The sequence below is a fragment of the Larus michahellis genome, chromosome 4 (genome assembly GCF_964199755.1).
Source record: "Larus michahellis chromosome 4, bLarMic1.1, whole genome shotgun sequence".
In the NCBI taxonomy this organism is placed as follows: domain Eukaryota; kingdom Metazoa; phylum Chordata; class Aves; order Charadriiformes; family Laridae; genus Larus; species Larus michahellis.
Window position 1 is genome coordinate 61,979,756 of NC_133899.1, and position 23,186 is coordinate 62,002,941.

General features: G+C 37.8%; 1 protein-coding gene across 7 annotated transcripts in view; it reads left to right on the forward strand.

Annotated features, from left to right (window-relative positions):
- NPAS3 (neuronal PAS domain protein 3) overlaps positions 1-23,186 on the forward strand; it is a 627,172-nt gene that overhangs the window by 26,389 nt on the left and 577,597 nt on the right. For 2 of the 7 annotated variants that reach the window (XM_074585128.1, XM_074585129.1), the window contains exon 1: positions 15,104-15,386. The exons of the other annotated variants lie outside the window; for them this stretch is intronic. The gene's annotated coding sequence lies outside the window, so the exon portion shown is untranslated. Of the gene's footprint in view, positions 1-15,103; positions 15,387-23,186 lie in introns of those variants that run through there. 7 annotated transcript variants of the gene reach the window in all.

Here is a 23,186-nt window from a genome sequence, read left to right on the forward strand (position 1 = left end):
TCCTAATATCTAATCTAAACCTCCCCTGCCGCAACTTCAGACCATTTCCTCTGGTCCTGTCATTATTCGCCTGTGAGAAGAGGCCAACACCCACCTCTCTACAACCTCCTTTCAGGTAGTTGTAGAGGGCAATGAGGTCCCCCCTCAGCCTCCTCTTCTCCAAGCTAAACGTGCCCAGCTCCCTCAGCCTCTCCTCATATGACCTGGTCTCCAGACCCCTCACCAGCCTGGTAGCTCTCCTCTGGACACGCTCCAGCGCTTCGATGTCCCTCTTGTACAGAGGGGCCCAGAACTGAACACAGTACTTGAGGTGAGGCCTCACCAGTGCCGAGTACAGAGGCACGATCACTTCCCTACTGCTGCCGGCCACGCTATTCCTGATACAAGCCAAAGTGCTGTTGGTCCTCTTGGCCACCTGGGCACACTGCTGGCTCGTGTTAAGCTGGCCGTCCACCAGCACCCCCAGGTCCTTTTCTGCTGGGCAGCTTTCCAGTCGCTCTTCCCCAAGCCTGTAGCATTGCTTGGGGTTGTTGTGACCGAAATGCAGGACCCGGCACTTGGCCTTATTAAACCTCATATAACTTCAGGATGTCTGTTGATGGGCAGCATCTTGCTTGCGCAGAAATAAATAGATTGCTGGAGTTAAGTCAGTTAATTTATCTGAACTGATTAAAAGGGTGTAAATAATTAAATAGATTAAACAAAAAAAGAGGTCAATATTATAACAATTATCCTGGAAATTGAAATTAACTCCTAGAATATTTTCATTTCTTATCTATAATAGTACCTAAAAAAAATCTAATGGCAGTTCTAGTGTAAATGAGGTCAAATACTCATAGTGTCAGAGAATGAGTTTATATATATTCACAAAAATAATTGGGGTATGGTTAGGGAAGGCCAGCTTGTCAGACATACTGAAAATTCTTACAAAATAAGGGGTTTGAGGGAAAAGCTGTGCGACTCTTAACTAATCTTGCACATAGATCAAAATCCAAGCCTATCCAGAGTGATTTGATTTGATCCGCTGATATTAAAATGTTGAAGAGAGCAGCAGTATCTAGTGTTCTTCCATTTAAAGTGGATTCAACAGTAACAACAATGTCAAAATGATTGAAATTTGCATTTTGCAGGCTTTAGGATCGTACTGGGAATATCAGTGTGGATTAGTCGTGAGCTCTCTTTTCTTTGATAGAAAGTACTCAGAAAAAAAAAAAGGTGTAAACTGTGAGTCATTTTTTGCCATTAGTTATATCCAAACAATTCCACTGGTATTAATGAAGTTGCAGAGTGTAATTGAAAACAGAAATCGTCCCTCTGCTATTGAACTTTAATATATATTCTGAAAATGTTTTCTAGGAAAAGTAAATTAGTTCTACCAATAATTCAAGAAAAAGATGGGATTTGCTTAGCTTTAGGTTACAGTCTTGATGGGGTGAACTCTTTTTTGCCTCAAAGTTTTGTGATTATTTGATTAATACACTGGTGTTGATTTTCAGTTTATCAGTGAGATGCCCCCAAGAAGAAATAAAATTGAAAAAATTGATTAATTGCTGCTTATAATTAAACACATAGAAATTAAAAAATAATAGTATTGATATTTTATTTTGTTTTAATGCTGGACTCCTGCGAGACAAGATTAATTGAAAGGAGAAAGAGAAGCAAGCCCTTAAGGCTGGATAATGTATTGCTTTCAATTTCACTTGCTAGCATAAACAAAGCAAATGCTAAAGTTGCCCAAGAAATTGAAACTTGGGTTTGCAGATATGTTTAAGTGAAAATCTTCAGTGAGTCCTAGTAAATGATATTAAAGTTGCTAAGTTAAGAGAAAAGCTACTTTAAAACAAACAAATAATGTTCTGTATTGAACAATTATTTAAAGTTGCAGGGCAATATTTTCAAAACAGCCAAAGTGGTTCAGAACCTTCAGTTTCATTTTCAGATATGATTTATGTACACAAACTTTAATCTCATTGAAAACGACAAAGATGTGTAGGTGCTTAAGGGCCTGTTTTGAAAAATGGGGCTTTGGTTTCCAAATCACCACTATTTTTTAAATTTTTCTCCACTAGCAATAAAAGGTCATTTGGGTTGTGTTTTTCATAGAAGAAAATTATGGTAACAGAGAACCTCATCTAGTTTTCATTAGAAGCTGGATTGCGTTCTTTATTTTTGCCAGAAAGGGATACTTTTGAAAGAAACAGGGAGGTTCTCTGAAGATGTGAAAACCTGATCCCAAGTAGTACATAGTGAAAGGTGTCAAGATTTCACATGTGAACATTTAAAGCCTAATAACAGTATATGCAATATGCAGATAGTGCAGGTTAAATTTTAAAACCAGTTCTGTATTATCATGTGTTTTTAGACAAAGCAAAATTTGACATTCACTGATGCTCTGCTAAGTGTATGCTGATGCTGCAAAAAATGATCATCATGCACATTCTGTTCCTGTTGTAGGATGCGTGGCCCAGCCCTTCAAATCCTTACATTGCTTCTGATTTAATATCTAAGTACAGAGATCCTACCCAATTAAAGATTTTCAGGATCACTCATATGTTTAATGAATGAGTGCTTGGTGGCAACATACAGTATGCCAGAACATAAAATTATCCAAAGAACAGAGCAGCCATTTAATATTTATTTAAAATTTACATAAGCAAAACTAGACAAAATATGAAATGAATGCAGTGCTACAAAATGTAGAAAAAACAGGCTTGGGGTATAACTTTGTGTTAAATATTTTCCTTAATTTAAGGAATTTGTATACCTTTGTCTGTTTTGTAAGGGTGATCTGTTTTATCCTCACCATTCAGATGCAAGCAGGCAGAAGGCTTTATTTTAGAATTTTTACATCACCATCTAGCTTTTTCTTTTTATTACTTTAGGTGCATGGCACTAGTTTATTTTTGCTTGTGGCCAGGGAAGTTGCTGAATGCCTCCCCAGAAAGCTGGCTGTCCTCCGAGCCGATTGAGACGTTCTATTCTGCCAGCTCCTAGGGTCAGGGAATCGCTCTGCTGGCAGGAGCACCTGGCATTTGTCATGGAGGACTTTCCCCTATTGTGTTCAGGCCATGCCATGATCGCTTTAAATACTTCAGATTAGTGTGTAGAAAAGGGAGAAAGAATCCCTGACAAGCAGTGTAGTATTAACAGACCTTTGCAAAGCTATACTAATGATTACTGAAGAGGTGGCTTTTCTTCTGTCATGACAGAGGTACAGTAATTCCATATTTGTACATTCCTAATTGAATTTTACTTTGTAATTTACCTTGGAGCATCATTGCTGACCAATCAGGGCCACCTCAAAGCTCACAGAAGTCAATCAATGGGAAGACGCTCAGTGACTTCAAGTGATTTTGGATCATACTCCTAGTCAAACTTTCTTAAGAACTCTCCTTCAGTGATAGCCTTGATGTGTTTAATGTTATTAACTAGGTTTGAAGAGTAATAAAATCAATACATTTTACTTCCATTTTTGTCTGCTAAATTATCAGGGCAGTCATTGCACTTACTAGATAGCTCCTGTGAAATGAGTCACGTTACTTCACAGAAATTGAGAGTAAATTCTGAAGGTTAGGACAGCAAGATACTTTTCACATCACAGGCATAAGAAAAACCATGGACTAAAAAAGTGGACTATCAGATAGACTAGCAAGTATTTTTGTAGGAATTTCCAAAACATAATCTGTCCAGGTTGCATGTTGTACATCATCTTCGGGTGTCATGTGACTTTGGATAGATTTTGAAAAACTATTAACTCACAGTGACTACAGAGTTTTGATTTTTTTTATAAATGTTTTTGTTTTTCATGAAGAAAGAAAGTTGTATTGGTCTAATCCTTAAGTATCCAGCTGATCTCTAGTTATTGTTTGGCCTGTCCCATCATACCATCATTAATGTATGTGAATTTCTCGAATGATGTCCAGCATACTTCACAGGTTTAAGTACCTCTTTCAGTGCTGTATCTTGGGCTCACAGTCCCCTGTCAGTAAGTTTTTCTCTATTTCTGTGGAGTGCAAAGGCACACATTGCCATGGGCACTATGCACACAGCTAGAGAAGATTTTCATTATGAATCTCTTAATGGTGAGGTTACATGAGGCATTATTGCTCTGACATTACCCTCTCTGTCCCTTCATCATCTCTTTTGATTTGTACAAAAGATACAGAAATTCCCCAAACACCATCGTATTCATTAGAATCACTTAGATATTTTAATCTCTCTGGTGGGAAAGCTTGTGCTTATTTTTGTCTTGACATCAGTAGATAGAGCCAGGTTATTAGCTAGTGTTAAGTACTGTGGTTCCACTGGCTCTAGTGCTGTGTTGTGAGTTTACACAAGTTGAATATCCATCTGAGTATGTGCAGTGCAGCTATGAAATCCCATCAAAAATCATTCCAACTTTCCTCTTCTGCTTTTTCTATTGTTTTCTCTCCATTTGTACACATGGGTTTATGCCTTAGATGCAAAACCCTTCACTTAGTGTAGATACTAGAGCCAAAATTTTACATAATGTCTTGATATTAGTCACCAAAATATGTCAATACCAATAAGATGCTCAGGTACTTTTAGAAGCTGGCTGCTCATATTTAGGACATCTGATTTTTTTTCATCCCTTGGGACCTATCACAGGTAAAATCAATAAGAGACTGTTCTTTGTTTTCAATGAAAGCTAGGTAACACTGCCATTTCTGTAATTCCAAATTGTAGGTAGATACTGGAAGTCTGTTATATGCCTTCACATATAAGTATGTGAGCCTTAAAAACATGGGATTTCTGTTCCTGACATCTGATAAATGTTTGGTATGCAGTAAGATATAGAGAGAATTGTATCAATGCACAGTATGCCTTGAACTTTTTCCCATTGCTTTCCTTACTTTTCTTTGTTATTTTTCATGAACACCTGTGGTGCTCTTTGAAAAGCCTACTTTCTACCTGTATGGCCTTTAGCTGAGAGCAGAATTTTCACAAAATTCTCTTTACTTTAGCACTGTTGGTCAAATAGCTACAAGTTCTGAGTAAGCATATTTCATTGTTAACTTTAGTTATTAAAAATGTTATCATTTGACAGTGGTGTAAAACTTAGTAGTTCCAAAAGACTCTGGGGTTTTGAGGTTTTTCATTGAGCTCTTTGGATTATTATTTACCAAAATTGTGTCGGAGAAAGTCCATTTAGTCCCTCCTTTCTCTTGATATGTAAACAACATATTACACACACATACACACACACATATATATTTGAACCATAAAGGAAATGCTATTTTAATTCAAGTGTTTTCGTAAGGCGAGCTTCACTCATGTTAGCTGGAACTTTTTAGTCACTAGTTTTGGTCCCTGCTTTTGAAGAGTAAGACAGATTTGTTGAACCTTTCAGAAAGACTCTGGTCCTAGCTTTGTTGGTCTAAGGAGGATCACAAATATAGTTTCCCCTTTTCTTAAGAAAAGCACCAGCATTCCCTAGGAGGACAAGGAGTAGGAAAGGCCAGCCAGAACACCATGAGGGCATATACATCATGCCTTCAGAGCCTCAGGGATGTCACCATATACTGACTTTGGTGTTTATTTCTTTATGCGCACTTGCAAGGCAGTTGGCCAAGGGTAGCTACAGGTAGGTAGAAAAAGAGGTGACTGAGAAACTGATTGATTTTTTATGAAGAAGTTAAAAAAAATCATTCTGAAAGGGGATCACTTAGAAAGTAGCAAGGCTGCAGTTATTAAAAAATAACAAAGGTTAAACTTAGATAAGTGAGAATCCTGTTAGTCATAGAACTAACAAAGTTGTCCTCATCATTGTTGGTTTTTGGGGAGGAAAAGGGATGTTATTTTAGTTTGTTTTGCTTCATTTGTCTTCACACATTGTAAGCCCCTGGCCAGGACTGACCATTATATGCCTCTTCATTGCAGTCACACTAAAACCTAGAGCTTGATTAGCCTTTGGGTCTTCCTGGATTATAAATTATTGTTAAAATAATAATAAAAAAGGAAAACAAATTTATGAATGACTGGCTCTAAATTGAGGTCTAAATTCAGATAGAATGGGTTTTTCATTTTAAAGTTACAGGGAGTTGACTGGTTTGGCAGAAATTTTGCTAGGAAGTGGTTTTGGATTTTGGTTTACTGCTCTGGAAGTTACTAGGAATTGGAACTGGGCGTTCCTTGAAATGCAAATTTTTGCCAGGGGTTTTTGAGCATGGCCATGGAAACCCAGGAGGCTTAGGTACTCATTGGCATTTCCCACCCTTTTTTGTGGAACTCTGTAATTAAGGGCCCATCAGTCTGGAGTGGCTGATCGGAGAAACAGAGGGTTCTTTCTTAAGTGGAAATATGCTTTCTCTGACTCAGATCTACCCTCTGGATCTCATTCTGACTTGTCTGGAGTGTCAGCTTCAGTTAATTGTATATTCCTGGTGCGTAGGAAAACTGGAAAAAACTCTTGCTTTTGGTTTGTTGTTTCGTATTTTCTGAGGCTTGGATGGTTTTGTCTTGAACTCCAAGAAAGCTGTTGTAAAAGTTGAATCGGTAGCTTGAAAAATGTGAGTTATTATTGACTGGCAGGATTGGGTTCAGCATAAACAATTGGTCTGAAGGGAAGATCTGACTCACAGAAACCAAATTTACAGGTTAAAAAAACCCCAACAAACATTGTGTGTATTTGATTGAGCTTTACCTCAGTTAAAAAAATAATGAAGAGCTGCATGTTAAATTTTCTACAATGTCATGAATTATAATACTGAATCCAGTGTCATTAAATTGTAGTTTTTTGTTTCTTGTCAGCTACAACAATTTCAGCAGAGCACAATCCGTGTGAAAGTATGAATAAAATTCAGGGAGTAGCATCAAGGACTTCTGAGCTCAGGAAACTGAGTTTGGCAGTACTAATTTGTATTAAAGTTGTTGTTGCATGACAGCAGGAAAAAGATTTAATGCTTGCCACCTGAATCAAGCCATGGAACATTGGTTTCTATAACTGCCATGAATTTGAATCAAGGCCAATATCTCTAAATTTGAAATAAACTGATACTCTGTCTTGAAAGAAGATACAGGCCACTTATGCTGCGGAAGGTATTTAGAAAATGTATTTCAATTTAATTTTTAGCAGTATATATCTTTCAAATTTTTAGGCACTTTAGCACTGGCTTTTTTGGCTTTTTCTATATTCCAGCAAGTATGCAGCCTTTCATACATTTATTTATCAGCATCCAGTCTTGAACTAATACTGATTTGCACAAGACCACAGATGCTGGTTTTACTCCCACTATCACTATGCAGCCGCTTACCTTAATATGAAAGTAATTTTTCTTTTTTATATAACTGCATTAATGGAGAAAATCAGATTTCAAGCCAAGTGGTCACACTATGAAGCTTTAAAGTCATCAGATACAAAGCTTGTACCACGAGCCTGGTGTAAAAACACTGCCTTTACAATAGCGTATAGTGTGATGATACTTTTCTTTCTAAAGGATCCCCAAATGCTTTACAACAAGTAGGTCAAATTTAGGATTTCTTTGCTTCTCTTCACAAAACAGGCAGGAACTATATGAAATTCTTTCCTGTATCTCAACTACCTTTGAATCTCCGTATAAATACCACACATTTACCCACAGAGATTATTTATCATTGTAATAAGAATAATTTGAATATTTACATAGTATCTGGGAATAGTGAAACAGAACTCTTCATTCCTAATTTTGAAAGTCCTTCCGTGGCTGAGTGCACAAGACTGTCTGAAGTTTCAGGACTGGAGGTGTGAGGACTAAGTAGCAACACCTGAACCCAGCTGCTTTTTTTCTGCACATGCCCTCTAATGAGTAGTTTCTGGTTTTCACTGGGTACAGAAGGTCCTGATAATTGATCCATTACATGGGAATAACTTAATGCACCATTGTAATTCAGCTTTCTAGATTGAAATGTAGCAGCTGTTTCATAGCACGTAGGAGCAATACACAAGAATCTTGTGGTGGACGGGGAAAAAGATACCGTGTGCATCTGGACGTGCTCAGGAAACTTGTTGAGGGAGAAGGCAGCTATTCCGCTAAAATTATTTGATGTCTTTGTTGTCATATAACATACTTTCTTGGGTTGTCTTTCATGTCCCTGATGGAGCCCTGAGGATATACTCCATTTCAACCCTGTTTTTAACCTCTTGCTATGCTCAAAGACACCACCTCCTTGGTGAGGAGGATGGGATTCTCTTCAGAGCCTATCAGTGCTGCTCCTTAATCGGCTGAAGTGGTGTCTGCACGATAACAAGAGGTGCTAGTCTCACCCCAGGTTGTGCCAGCTTGGGAAGCTATAGAGAGGCTGGAAATTCAACCCAGATCTGTGGCATGGTAATACAGAGCATTACCTTTAGGCTAGCAGGCCTAGCGACAGTCCATAGTTGAAATTTAAAGTGATTTTAGAAAATGCATTCAATTTGAAATGCCCCAAGGTTCCTATCATTTGTGAAGCTTCATCTCTTTCAAAATATTATGAGTGACATTGAATTTTTGCTTTTGGTGGATATGTTATAAATATGAAGAATGATAAACTATAGGGGTGACTAGTTGTAGAAGAATATAAAGGAAAACCTGCACTGTCAAGTGTTACTGCTGTCATTTAAGTGGCTACATAGCATTAAGGCTGGGGACAACTGCTGTTACTGAGCTTATGCTAGAGACTTCATGAAACAAAAATACATAGTTCATAATTTATACATTGGGTTTTTTTAAAAGAGGTGTGGGAGGTAAACTTCCTTTTCAATGTTGTCTTTCCACTGAGCATGAAAGCTGTTCTGCAGTATTTTTCATAGTTACATGTCTATGTTTGCCTAGTGGTCTTTCTTTCCTTTACACACTTGCTGTCTTTTACGTATAGTGCTAGTGCATTCTATGAGTTGCAATACTTAAAATTATATATAGTATATATTACCAAAATGTATAAGTACACAATATTATTTCTTAACTTTCATGGCATTGAATACTCCCTTCTAGTATAAAATGTTCATATTCCATAATGTTTTTAAATTTTGAGGGGAAATAATAACTTTAAGAAGGCTGAATAACTAAAAGACATAACAGTCTATTTTTTTTTGTTTTATTTTATTTGGGTTTTTTTCCTCCACAGCAACTCAAAAACGATGGTTAAGAAGGATGCAGAAACACTTCCCTGTTTAGCCTTCATCTGCTCAGCAATCCTGCCGGCAGCTGATAATCTTACATTATTTTCACATTGAAGACACTCTGTTTTGGACTGCTTCTCTGAAGTATTTGTACATTATTTCCTTCAAAAGCAGTCCCACTTTTTTCCCTTTCATACTTTAATGCTCCTTAATAAGCATATGGCACAATACTTGTGGTGGACAACAGGCTAACATTGTGCATTCAATGCATGCTGTTGCTTTCGTAAAGCAAAGACTTCTCTTCAGAAATCTATTATCATAAAGCAGCTGATTGTCTTGCCTGGGATAATTTAATTTATTTTGCAGAGTCAAAGGAGAGAAGGAGTAAGGGAAAAGGTGCTTTTCTTGACTGCCAGTGCCACAAGCTCAACCTGGAATTTGAAAGTCTAGCTATGTTCTTTCTGGTTCATGGATCGCCAACAATGAGGACTCCACAGCTGGAACTTAGCTACCAATTCTGCTGATGCACAAGCCAGAACAGAATCCAGTGTACTCTCCCATAGCTGTGCTGACTCTGTAAAAGAAAAATGAAAAGCAGAAAACATTTTTTTCCATTAAAGCAATTACGATTACTCTCAGAGAATGTAGTAAGATGGTACCATGTTTAAAGAAATCTGTTAATATTTTTCTGTTTTAAGTGGTGGTTACAGTTGCATCTCTTACTGTCATTAGCGCATTTGGAGAACTGGATTAAAGTAATAGATACACCTTGATATACTGTTAAAAATCTGTTGGGAGCAGGTTTCCCTTCTTTCCACAGCACAAGACTTGGACCCCAGTTCCAAATTACACATGAAAAGCCAAGGGTGTCCCAAGTCCTACCTTCTGGCAGAACGTGCTCCAGAGGTATTTCTACAGAAAAGATAATAGAAACTAGGCTTCTCCTGTTTTAATTTCTATGGAAAGAATAAAGGTTCACAGTGCCTGTTCAGTCTTCCAGTTCTCATTACTTTTAAGTGTTTCAATCCATTTTTGTTGCTTGTAGTTTCTTCAGAGTAAACATTTCTGTTTAACCTGCAGGGTTTTTAATATTGACTATAATTTGTGGAATCTAGGTGCCCAAATATTCAAAAAACAAAACCAAGGGAAAACAAAACAACAACAACACCCCTCCCCCCAAGTAAACATAGCAGGTTGTTGAGAACTATAAGGCATTTGTCTACTTGAAACATGGTATGTTTTTGGCAGAGTATGTTGCAGCCAGTGTACTAATTAGTAGGTATGCACGAAAAAAATGCATGCGTTTATTGTGGGTGGTAAGGTGACATCCTTATGTTTTGTGTATTATTATATGTATGTATGTATATACACAAATGACTGACATCTCAGTCCAATAATAACATCCAATAACATGTCCAACCTGAAAGTGTCTCTGTATTTACAGAACACAGAAGTTTGTATACCCTATGTGTTGTTACTTACAATTGTGACAACAGTTGGAACTTACTTGAAACAAACTATGTACATACATCTGTGCGTATGTAGTATGTATTTCAATTCTGATAACATTTGACTCTCTCACTTAACAAAGACAATGTCTTTGTTAAGGCTGGGTTTAGCATTCTTAGTATATAACCATATGTAAAACAAATAGCATTTTTAAAGGTACTTGCAAAGTGCTTTCTTTTCCTCCTCCAAGTATAGCAATCCTCTTTTTTTGTCTCTCCCAGAGTTAAAATTTTCTGACACCCAAAATGGCAAGAAGAAGCCTTTGGCTAATTATAGCTCTTCTGTACAGAAAGATGGCACAGTTCTAAAGTTCAATGTCTTGAAGCTCTTCAGGACTAGACTCAAAATATTTAATACCATTGGAAAAGAAGAAGTTAAATTTAGAGGTGTTTTTTTTTTATGGGTGGAATGATCTAAAATATATTTCCAGTATTTTTTTAAAACTTCCGATATTTTCAAAATTATTTTTGTGTAACATAATGTAATTTCATGTAGAAAACTATGGGAGCTTGGTGGAATGCTCCATTAGTCTAACATATTATGATATAAAAGTTTTATTAATTAGAATTTCATCGATTCTCTTGGGATAACTCCCAAGCTTTGCTTCTTGTTCCTGAATCATGGTGATGATACTTTTAAGCAATTTTACCTTATTATGCCTTCCCTTTCTATCCACACCTGTGAGATAACCTAGATAGTAAAGATTCACATTCTGCCTAAAGTACAGTTTCACACACTGAGAATTCAGAGTATTTGCAGAAACTAAAGTTATTGCCATGTATTTATTTAAAGTTATTGTACATGTATTTATTCTGTCGAGAACTTTTCACGTTTGCTGTAGTTGATTTTTCCCGTTCCTGTGTTTAATTTGGAGTGATGATACATAATAACCATACCAAAAATATACAACACTTGTCAACAGTGCAGTATTCTATCCTTAACCAGGCTGTAGCGTGGAAATGCAGGTCTTTGGGGTAGATAAGATTTCATTTTTGTAAGGTGCAGAAGCGAGTGAGGGGTGCATTTATATTTTACACCTTGGCCAAATAGTGGACTTCTCCGTGATGTAACCTATTAAGTTGGAGAAGCTTTTCTGTGTAGCTGCCCTGCGGTGCTGAAAGTAAGTTATGAATGCTGTACTGTTTAAGAGCAGAAAGGTTTGCCTGGAAGAGAGCGGTGTGCCTGGGCCCCCTGCTATTGAGAAGATGCCAGTCAGAAATGAAAACGTCTTTCATGAAACTATAGCGAACTTCCCTGTGATACAGTACAATAATGCAAGGAATTTTTAGTCAAAACCTCTAAAAATAAGTATAATACCTTGGAAATGGCAAAGAAGTACTGCTTATAAGGGACTATTTTAAGAGGTCACTGCCAAAAATATGTGTGGCTTTGACACAGTTTTAGAAGTGACAGGATTGAGGAGTTTAAGCTATTCCCCCTCCACACCCCCCCGCCCTTTGAGATCTCTAGTTTCTTTTGCCTTTTGGTTACAACTACAAAAGATGTCTTCTGAGAAAAATGCTTTCTGCATGACATCAGAATAAAGGAATGTTCCACACTATTCAGCATGCTTAAAAGTATTGGTTGACTGAAATAACATTACATTTAAAATGAATGCTGAACAGAAGGCCAGTTAAGGGAGAAAACAGCACAGACCATGTTTTTGCAAACTTATCTTTAAGAAACGTTGATTTATTGGACTTTGTAGAAATGTTTTCTTTAAAATAATAAAATTATGCTGTGTGTAACAGCACAGCAAAATAAAGAGAACTGCTGTTTTGTCATGTGATAGAATGCATGTAGCCACAGGTAAAGACTGAAACATTCGGAGTTAGAACCTAAAAATACATATATATAGAAAAGTTAAGACATTACTATAGATAGGAAAAAGCTGTAGGAAATGTACTTGCTTTTGTAAAAAGTCTCAGGGTTTTTTCTTCGTCAGTTGTTGCTTTTTATTTTGCCTGACTTCAATTTATTTTTCATATAGTATTAATAACAAAAGCTAATTATCCTCACAACTCATGCATTTATAAAAGTGTTTATTTTTCTTGAGCAATAACAAATACATTATTGCTTGGACACTAGCCTTTACATTATTCTTTGGTGTACTGTAATTTTCATTTGCACTAGGGATAGTCAAAAAAATAATTGGAAGACTGTTAAAAACAGCAAAAGAAAAAGATAACTTTAAGCAAATATCTTCTAAACAAACAAAGTATATGTAATAAACAGTAGTGATACTAGTAATTGTTTTGAATTAAGAATTGTATCAGTTATAAACGTAGGGGCTTCATTGTCCAGAATCACGAAAATGTTAATTTAATTACTGCTTGCAGTGTTAATGAATAATTGTTCATTACAGATCAATGGATCTCTTTCCTTGTTGTGGAGAAAAGAAGGCCTAAGGTGCACTTCAGTCCATAGGTGAAAAGGAAAACTTAAGTTTACATGATCAGATAGTGAATGCTTTCATATCAAACCATTGGTGCATTGCTGTGAAAATCTACATTAATTCATAGGGCAGAATAGTGGTCCAAACGCTGGTCTTGAGAACTTGTGGTGGCAGGAGTTTCATAAATACAGATGTCAGCCATATCCTGCACTGCAGGCATGGAAGACTGGAAGCTGGAAGAGCTGCCAGTCCCCATCATCAGTGAGACTTTTTTGCAGCGCAGCTGCGTTACGTATGTCCTGGCCATATGCTGTAGGTATCATCTAGGTTTTAGTGTTGGTTATATGAGTCCCCTTAAATTTAGATTTCTCTTTAATAAACTGAAACCACTCTAGAGTCTGTAATCTAAGCAGAGAAATGAGAGCTTGTTCCCAAAGTGGCAGCATTAGCTCAAAGAAGAACAAGCGAGGCTGTCAGAGCAGTAGGCTTCAGGGAGGCACTCACATCCCCTCCTGGGAGCAAGCTGCCTGCTCTGGACCTTCCTCTCCCAGCACCGTGGGAGCAGGAGCCCAGGGAAGCTGGGAGAGAGTTGAACTCAGGTGTCTAACAACCTGAGTAACGGCAGAGCTGCAGCACTGAAGAGAACCAGGGCGTTACAGGTTTTTTTTCAGAAATGCAAGTTTCCATGTAGGTTTGCCCAGTTCTATAGAGTAAACATCTGTGGGAAGAGCATCTGTGTTTTTATAAAGCTTGTGGAAGAAGAAGGGAGGAACAGGAGAGAAAGAATTGTATGATAAGGGTTGCTACAATATTGCCAACTCTCATCTAATTATGAGTTAATAAGACTTGATGTTTTACTTGAAATCCCCTGGCATTGTGTGCTTGTATATTTCTTTTAGCCCTTCTTTAACGAGACTGCAAACCTTATAGGCTCAGAACAAAGAAGACTTATACCTTGAAATGTATTGTTATTATTACTATTTTGTTATTTTGATTATGCATCTCATGAGATTTTTATTGCTGTAGTTGTCAGCCCTTCTACACCGGGTACCTGTTCACTGAGTCCATACAATGTCTTACACCAAATGAGACACCACCCATTTTCGCATCTTACAGCACGAGAAGCATCACAATGCATGAGAAGCAAAACAGAGGCGGGGGACATATTGTCCTCTGTATGGACTCTCTGCTGCAAGTCACATCTGCACAACAGAGTATTTCGGATAGAAGGGTTTTGCTGTCTGTTTTCTTTTTACCATCATCTGTCTGAATAATGAAGTTTCATTTGACACAGTCAGAGAGTTATTTGGGGAGATACCTAGAATATACCTGAGGTGAAAAAAGAAGAAAAAAAAAATATTGTTAGTTTTAACTTTGCATTTTGGAAATAAATACTAAAGTAGTGAGGATAGCACCATCAGGCAGACAGCAGGTGGGCCAAGCAGCAGGAGGGAAATGATACTTGCTGCACCTGCTTTGCACACTTTTTTAAAAAAAAGAAAAAGGGAAGAAAATTTGGTAATTCCTGCATGACACCTACTTTTCTTCTGGTGTTTCATTTTTGTATTTTCTTAGTTCATCTTAAAATATGTGGGAGGGAGATCTGGAGATTTCAGGCCACTTTATACTGTGTAGATTTATGTGTATACATACATTCTTATATATATCATCGTGCTACCTGAACTGTCGTGTGATGCTAATAACAGTAATAAATTAAACCCCTTTATTATTTTCCTGATGGAGATAGTCCACTACAATTATTCCCATTTTACAGGTGGACAAAAACTAAGTATAAAAGGAGGTCAGCATCAATTCATGGCTTAACTGTAAACATAATTTATGAGTTGTAGCTCAACTGTGTAGAGGATGAAGCTAGTGCATGAAAATGGCTTTGGTTTCCTTTTGCTCTCTTGCTTCTCTGACGGTTCAGTAACCCTGTACTTCACTGAAGAATTTGCTGTCTGGTCTAATTTCAGCCAGATTGGAAACAGCTGCAGGGGTCAGAAAGTGCATCAAGTATCAGTGTGGCAGAGGAAGTGGCTAAGCCTGGCCCTATTTTTCTTGTGCAACAAGCAGTAGAGAAGACAACAGCATACCAGCTCTAGGTTAGATATGTGGTGCCAGTAGGATCAGCTGTTAACTAGTCAAGGCAAGGTTACCCAATTAAGTTGTTACTAGGGCCATTGTATACAGAGCATTTGTTGTAAAGCAGCTGGATTCTACCAGTAGATTTGGCTCCAAATTGCTGGCTCACAGAGCTGACTGAGCTATTAGGAGATGTTGCTAGAGACATGGTTAGTCTAAAATATGCTCTCAGGATTAAGGTGTCTGGTGTTTCTGGCTTCCACTCGTCAGTCTGCTACGACTTGTTCCAAATGATCTTAGGTAAGTCGCTTTGCTTTATTTCTCTCAGCGTCCTCCTTGGTGGAATTTTGCCCCTTTGCCTGACACAGATACTACAAGTGTTATTTGGGTAGTGCTTTGCTTTGACCATATGAGTTGTTGTAAAATACAATGGTACTGTTTGTTTTATTACTTCTTGCTCAGAAGTCCTCTGCTACAGAATATAGCACATACAGGAATTTATAATTTGACATGAGAGCTAAGATGTATGGAGTAAGGAGTATTGAATAAATTATGTGGGTACGAGAGTTCAGTCTAGTTTGTCTCTTGGTGATTATGAGTATTGAGAAAAAGTGTATTTCTGCCTTCAGAAGTTGGATAATATTTAAGGTGCCAATAAGACCTATTTGAAAGTTAAGCGGTTTGTGCTACTCAATAAAAATTATGTTCTTTAACAGGAGGAATTTTGCAGCGTAAGGGCCCCATTCCGTAAATAAATGTTCCAAGATATAGTTCATAATTGCAGTGTGAGAAGTCCAATTGCTAGTCAACAGAGCAAGTACTGTGTAGTTATGTACTTAGTACATAAAAGTAAATACTGTGACTAGTGATAAGAAATGTAGGACTGGGTCATATACAGTAGGAATTACTTTATTCCTATATTGACTAATTACCATGTTTTTCATTGGCCACCAGTGATTCAGGATTTCACTGTGGTAAAATGAAATTTACCTTTACTCAAAATCCTGGTTATTGTACTTGATCATAGCTCTCTAGAAGTAGTGTAGATGCTGTTTTCATGTTTTATGCCTGTCTTGTTCTGAAAGAGGTGAAGAATTGCTGAAGAACTGACCATAACTAAAGATAGCGAACAGACTGTTTTCTGACAGACATTCTCAGACAGGAGAATCAACTACTTCTTATTAGGGCAGTACAGAAACCTTCCATGTAGCAATAAACTACAGCTGGCTTGGAATAAGAATCATAGATAGCTTGATTGAGTAGATTAACTGGGTGCTGTATTACTCTTTAAATAAGAGCTACCACAGTTTATCTTCCATATGTGTGAAGTGCATTTTACATGGTTGTTCAATCATTGTGTGCATATTGGTGGAAGAGCCCATTCTGCCTGCAAAAAGGTTGCTCATATCCACCTTAAGAGAGCTCTTTATGAAATGGATTGCATAAATAACAGCTAAATTTTTTGAGGAAGATCCCCTTTATCTCCCAAGTGTTTAAATAAGATATCACTGTTAGTTAGATTACTTCATAAATGAATCCAAATATTTGAAAGAGAAGCTGAACATTGTGTCCATAGAAAGAAAACATTTAAAAAAATCCTTGCAAATAACATTTTACACATGTTTTTGAAGAGAAGTTTCGCATTAAGTGACAAAGCTATTATCAATGCATTAATTCTTTCATGCAGAATAAAGGAAATCCTTCCCTAATGTGAAATTAGGACAAGTAAGTAATCCCAACAAGATGTTTAGAAGGTTTTTTTTCTTTTATCAGTCATTTGTAACTGTAAAACAGCTTTGCATCTTGAAGTACTGCAAGTTCAGGGAGGGGGGAAGGTGTCATGGCGTTCTTTAATTATTTTTTCCTAATGAAAAATAAATATGTGATTGGGTAGGTATAAAACTTCTGTTGCAGAACATACAGTAGTGTAGTTACAAAAGACAGGCAGCTTACTACAGATGGGCTGTTGTTTGGCTCTCTTGCACTGCAGCAAGGGGAAATTTCCTTTTCCCTTTAGTATAGATTCTCTTTCGCAAGCTGACAATCATTATGTTCAAGTGTGAAGAAAGTGTAGCTGCATTAACTTTAGCTATTCATTGCCTGTGAAGTTCTAATCACTGAGTCAGCTGAAGATGAAGTCCTATTTCCTCACAGGTCAGGTGCAGTGCTGGTAATCAAAATGAGAACTTCGTAACCTGGTCTGCTTACTAAGACACCTTCCTCATGAGTTAGAAAAGCAGGGAACACTGGCCCCAAACTGGCAGTGGGGTGTTTTGGGGTTGGGTGTCTTTTGTTTAGATTTCTCTTTTTTTTTGAGATAGGCCTGACTCTAGTCTGTACTTGGATGATTTTGTTTATTGGCATGGGTATTATAACTGCATCTGAAAAGACAATGAAGTCATATGCTGTTGCACCTAAATATCAATTTGCATGTCCTGTTCCTTAAGTAATCTCTCCTTCAGAGCTTGCCACGAAACTGTGTGTACCTACTTTTTAGATTTTGATTTATTATTTTTTTTAAACACTTAACCTTTTAGGTTCTGTATTCTGAATTACCTTTAATATATATATACACACTTTATTTTTTTTTCCCTACTAGCTATGTTAAGTCTTTGTAACTCTGGTGATCTTTATCCTCTTTTTGAAAATATATGTATATATTTTTGTTGGCATTATTTTAGCTGTTGAAGTAACTCAGTTTATGTACTGCAAAGAGAACTTGGTATTTTTAACATATTATATTAAAAAAAAAAAAAGGAAGCCTGTGATGATATTCTGAATTTCTTTAGAGAAGACAGTGATTCCCAGTTCTGAAGCTGGAAGTCCTCAGCCTTTTGATGGGCCACAAGCACAGCCACATAGTGGTTGTAAGCCTATAACTGTTAGAGTATCACACAAACCGCAGGTCACTGATCACTGCGGAAGTATAAAGCGAAGATACTTGTTTACGTGGTTCTGTCGTTGGTATTGCAATGCACCATCTTGGTAAATTCATCTCATCGCTGGAAATCCTCATGCAGTTTAGGTGCAGGGATTGATAATAGGCTTTTTGTATTTTATAACAAAGGCATCTGAGGAAAGATGGAGAAAGTAATTGCTTCTTTTTGGGTTGTCATCAAAATACATGACTCTATAGCTGACAGAGGAGTCTGGTGTGCTAACGTGCTATCTGTGCTACGCACTGAGGACTAAATGCTTTCTATCTCACACAATAGTAATGACAAGTAACTGAGGAGCTCTGCAGGATACAAAAAAAGTTTTAATTTGTGTGTGCTAAAGACTGATGAAAAGACACATCATATCTTGCTTCTCTTTGATGCTGTGACCATGCCTGGTTTTCTTTGCCAGCACCATAGGCTTTCTGCTTGCTGTAGGTCCATAAAGTTACCCTTCTGGAAAGGAGGCTGATCTTGCTACTTACTTTTTCAGCCTCCTTTTCCCGCTGTCTTTCTGCTCTGTTTGTCTTCTGCCAATGCTGACAAAAGCTGTTGCAGATACTGGGTTGCACTGGCTTGCTTTGTGCCCTATACCATAGGTTAGTAATTACACTCATAAGCATCAGTTGGTGGGGGTGGGGAAGGAGGGAGTTGCTTTTACTCTGTAATAATGTGTCATACTGATGTTTATATAACATTATAAAAGTAATCTAATAGTTACATGTGGGTCATATTAGCCTTCAACCAACAAAATACTTAGACATATGCTTTAACTCTAATCCAGTGAATCGTTCCATTGACTCCAATGCAGTGCTCACCTACTAAAAAATAAGGATGTTTAAGTGCTTTTCCAGACTGAAGTCTTTATGAGTAACCTGCATATTATATATGTGTATTGTTCGGGTACACAGGATATTCATGTGGTAAATTATTCCTTTATGTTTGATAGGACTGAATAGTATTTTTGTATCTGTCTGCTCTATTCATTTTTCACATGTTAATGACATTCATCTTGTCTATCTGTGGCGTTTTTAATGTGCCCATCACCAGAGTATCTGCCTGTCTCTTCTGCAAAATAAATGCCTCTCAAGAAGAGATAGGAACGGTAATGCATGTGTAATTATTTATAAAAAAAAAAGGAGGTTATTACTGAAACATACTAGCCTTCCTTCCCCCACTCCAATATTTGTTTTTTTCCTAGTGACAAAATCTGCAGCAGAAAGCACCAAGCAACAAGTTTATCAATTTGAACAGGCCAACTGCACAACTAAATGTATGTGAAACTTAACAAATCCCTTGGGGAAGCTGACTGTAAGAATTTCCTAGTCTGTGTCGAGTTACTGAGGTGCGACATGGTGGATTGAACTTAATGCCTTAGGCAAGCACAGTCAAATAGAGAGAGTTTAAGATTTTGCTGTGTCCATGAAGGGATCTGCTGGTAGTTGTCTAAATTAAGCTTTCAGAAAAGAATATAACACTATCATGAGCTCCTTCCCTTGAATATTTTCGCAGGTTATTCTGGTTTAAAAGAAATCCAACTAGGATTTCCTCTGTGGAAGCCTCATAGCAGTTGCAAAAAGCTTGAAGGGTTATTCCTCTTACCAGGAATAGCAAAATATGGGAACAGAAATTTTCCATTACACTGCACTGTCTGTTTTAAAGGCATAGCATCTTAGCCAAAACCAAGGATCCCCGCCTCCATGGGGATGGACTGCTGTGACCCTGAAGGTGCTGCTCATGCTAAGGCTGCAAGGACTGCGCAGCTACCCTGAGTTTCTCACCACCTCCTTTCTTCTTGCTTGCATCTCTGTGAAGGGAAAATTGATGCTGGTGACCGGTCTGGCCTTAGTGACCTTTGTGACCCTGTAGCAGCTAGCCTGAAGAAGGAAGCAGCTCCTTATGGAAGAGTCTGTACACATGCTACCAAGTTTAAATGAGGTCTGCCAGTGACAGCGGTGAAGAAGCCACTTGTTCTGTACATGCTAAGAGTCAGAGAGCCACCAGGAGGGAAGGGAAAAGCATGAGTAATCAGGTGCCATACATAAATCCAGACAAATGAACTTGAGCATTTTTGGAATATTTTTCTGAGCAGAGGTAAGCTGTCATCCTGGAAAGTCAGAGTTCTTGATCAACTGCCTGCAGCACAGCTTCAGCTGTAGATGACGCAGCTGCAGGGGCAGCCTTGCCCCGTGCCTGGCATGTAACTAAAGTTCTTAGAGCGAAGCTGGAGCTGTTGGTAGAGCTGGACCCCAGGTAGAAGGGCAGGATTTGAGCTGCCTCAGTCATAGCCCACAGCGGAGGCAAAATAAAGAGAGACTTTGGAGTTAAAAATTGCCTGCTCTGTCCTTGAAAAGAGACTTGAAACCTAGATTTCACTATGTGCTGTTCATCCTCCATTGCCATTGGGATCTCCAGCACCATTTCTTCTCTAGTGTGTACACACACAGCTGTAAGTGACATTAGGACTTCTTGCATCAGCTTCTTGGGTCACTGCAGTATAAATAGCATATTTACAAGGTGGCCTGCATGTCAGAAAACATTATACTGTTTGGGTTTTGTTTGTTTATTTCTTTGTTTGGTTTTATAACCCGAGACAAATATTCATTGGCTGGGGAGTGCTTTTTTCTTTTTCCTGAAGCATCCTGAAATTTGGACTTGAAAAATTGTTTTACCGTTCTCTGACTCTTTGGGTATTTTTTTTTTTAACCTGTTCTCAGTTTTTTTTTTAATATTATTATTTAGTTGTTCATTTAAATTGCTTAGTGGCAGTTTGCCTTATTGCCTGGTAAGATTCAGGCAGGGAAAATTAAGCAAATATATACTACTTGGATTATTTAAAGGTGATATGGGGCTGAGGTGCCACTGCATTTTTGCCAAATCTATATTTAGATCATAATATTTCTTTAGCTCTTTGCATTGCTGGTATTGATGATGATCTCAGCTGGAGGATGAGCCTATGCCCTTTTCTCACTTGTTAACTCAGGACCTCTGGCAATTAGGTAGAGTCAAATAAATATCATGGGATATAAAAATGATGCTAACCTCCCCGGCTGAGTGGTGTTTTTATGTTGAATCACTACTTTTTTAGTTAGATTACAGGAACTGATGAGCACATTTATCATGCTATCCTAGACAGACTGTTGGTCAAGTGTTGAACTTGACTGCCATTGATGCTACCTAAGAATTTCTGGTTCCAGGGAGATGAGATGCTGCTCCAAAACCTGTAGGAACAGGGAGTTAGGCATATGCATAAGTGTGTTTTAATCTGTCTCCTATTGTTCAGAGCAAGCAGTAGTCTGCCAGCACAGTGACCAATCCCTAGAGTTAATTACCATAATTCATTAGCAAAGCCTCACTTCCTGGATGATTTGAGTTGATTAGTAGCCACTTTGTTCTATCACCTTTTTTGGCTGAGCATTCAGTTAGACGTTTCAGACTCCAAAGACTTAATGGATTTACATGTAGCACTTACCCAGGAGGGGGAGACAATTGAATTCTCATGCAACCTGTTGCTCTTCATGTAGCCTTTGGGACTTGGTGCAAGGGTCAACAGGAAGGAGACTTTTTCACTCGAAATAGGGAAACTTTTTTTTTTCTCCTCTGACTTCCTTCTGAGACCTACGACCTTGTTGTATCAGCTGATTACAGCTGACCACTTTCAGAGAATTTAGGGTAACTTTTTTTACTCAAATGCTAATAACATTGCATTAGGTTATAGATGTTCCTGAAGAAGAGCGGGACCTATGCAAGTTTTCTGTGACACAAGTCACTCTCACCACCCAGTGAATTGGTACCTTCCTGAGCAGTGATTGTGGATTCCCCCCGCCCCAGCCAACCCCCATTTATATACTGAGCATGATGTCTATGGTACAGAATATTCTGTTAGCCGTTCCACTGTTCTGTCTATGGTCCTTCTCAGCTTCTATGAGAAGCTGAAAAGAGCCCTTGAAAAGTATAAACATTGCCTAGCAACAACTAAACCAAATGTATTATTGACATTCCTTTCACAGCAGTCACTAGAAAGAAAATTAACCCTTTCCCAGCTGAAACCAGGGCACATGTATATTGACATAAGCCATTATTTTTCAGGTAGAGAAAAAAGCTACTCGTCTATTACCAATGTGTGACTGAGAGTGACCAGGCTTTTATTTGCTTATGTATTTTAGTAGACAATGGTATGTAGCAGGGGCCTGTAAGTCATGAGACTGTGGGAAGGTACCAGTGAAATTGGAGGATGTACCAGTTGCAGTGAACCCTATACTTGCAGATTTTGAGCAGGGTTTAGTGACTGTTCTTCCTATTTGTGGATTTCAAGTTTGTCTGTCCCTGTTTGTGTGTTTGTGAAGCACTGCTCAGTTCACCTGTCTATGCATAAATAAAACCATGATACATAGCAAAATTTTGTTAATCTCTTGTTTAAGCTAATATGAATTACAGGCAAGACCAGCTCTTCCCAGTGTTGTTGCCTGAGGACATAACACTTCAATTTTTTTGTAATTTTCTTTTGTTCTGCTTCTGATTCAGTTACAAAACTAACAAAAAATTTAAAATAAGAGGTATGTTTTTGAAGAAAGGCTAAAAATTTTCCCTTTCCTTCCAGAGTGATGTTTTTGGGAGGTAGGGAAACAGTGTTGATGGACTGGATTTTAAGTATTGAGCTGGGAAAGGAACAACTTGATGTGGGGAGTGATTCACATTAAAAAGGATCTATAACCCTTAAAGTAAAGTAATGTAATATTGACCTTGTATTGTATAATATTACTAAAGTAATCTGGCTCAAGATATACAGATGGACTAGGTCAGAAATTAGCAAGTAGCAAAGTTATTTTCTTCAGCAAGGTATGCTACTGCATGTATAAACTTAGAGGTTGTTCCAATGACAAATTCTGCATGCACTTTATACATTAATTGAACCAAGTAATAAGTAATTTGCACCTTATCTGATGTTACAGAGTTGCTTGAATACCTTTGAAAAGGTGCTAGGAATCTAGTACTCTGGCTAGCATTGGTTGAGAACAGTCAAATACTCTTGATTTTTCTGGATGTCTTTTTTTTGGGTATGTGCAATAACAAGACAGGATAGGAAGAGTTACTGCAAAGTAAAATTTTATTGTCATATGCAGGTATTACCCCATCTTTAGTTTCTCAAAAGACTTCAAGTCTG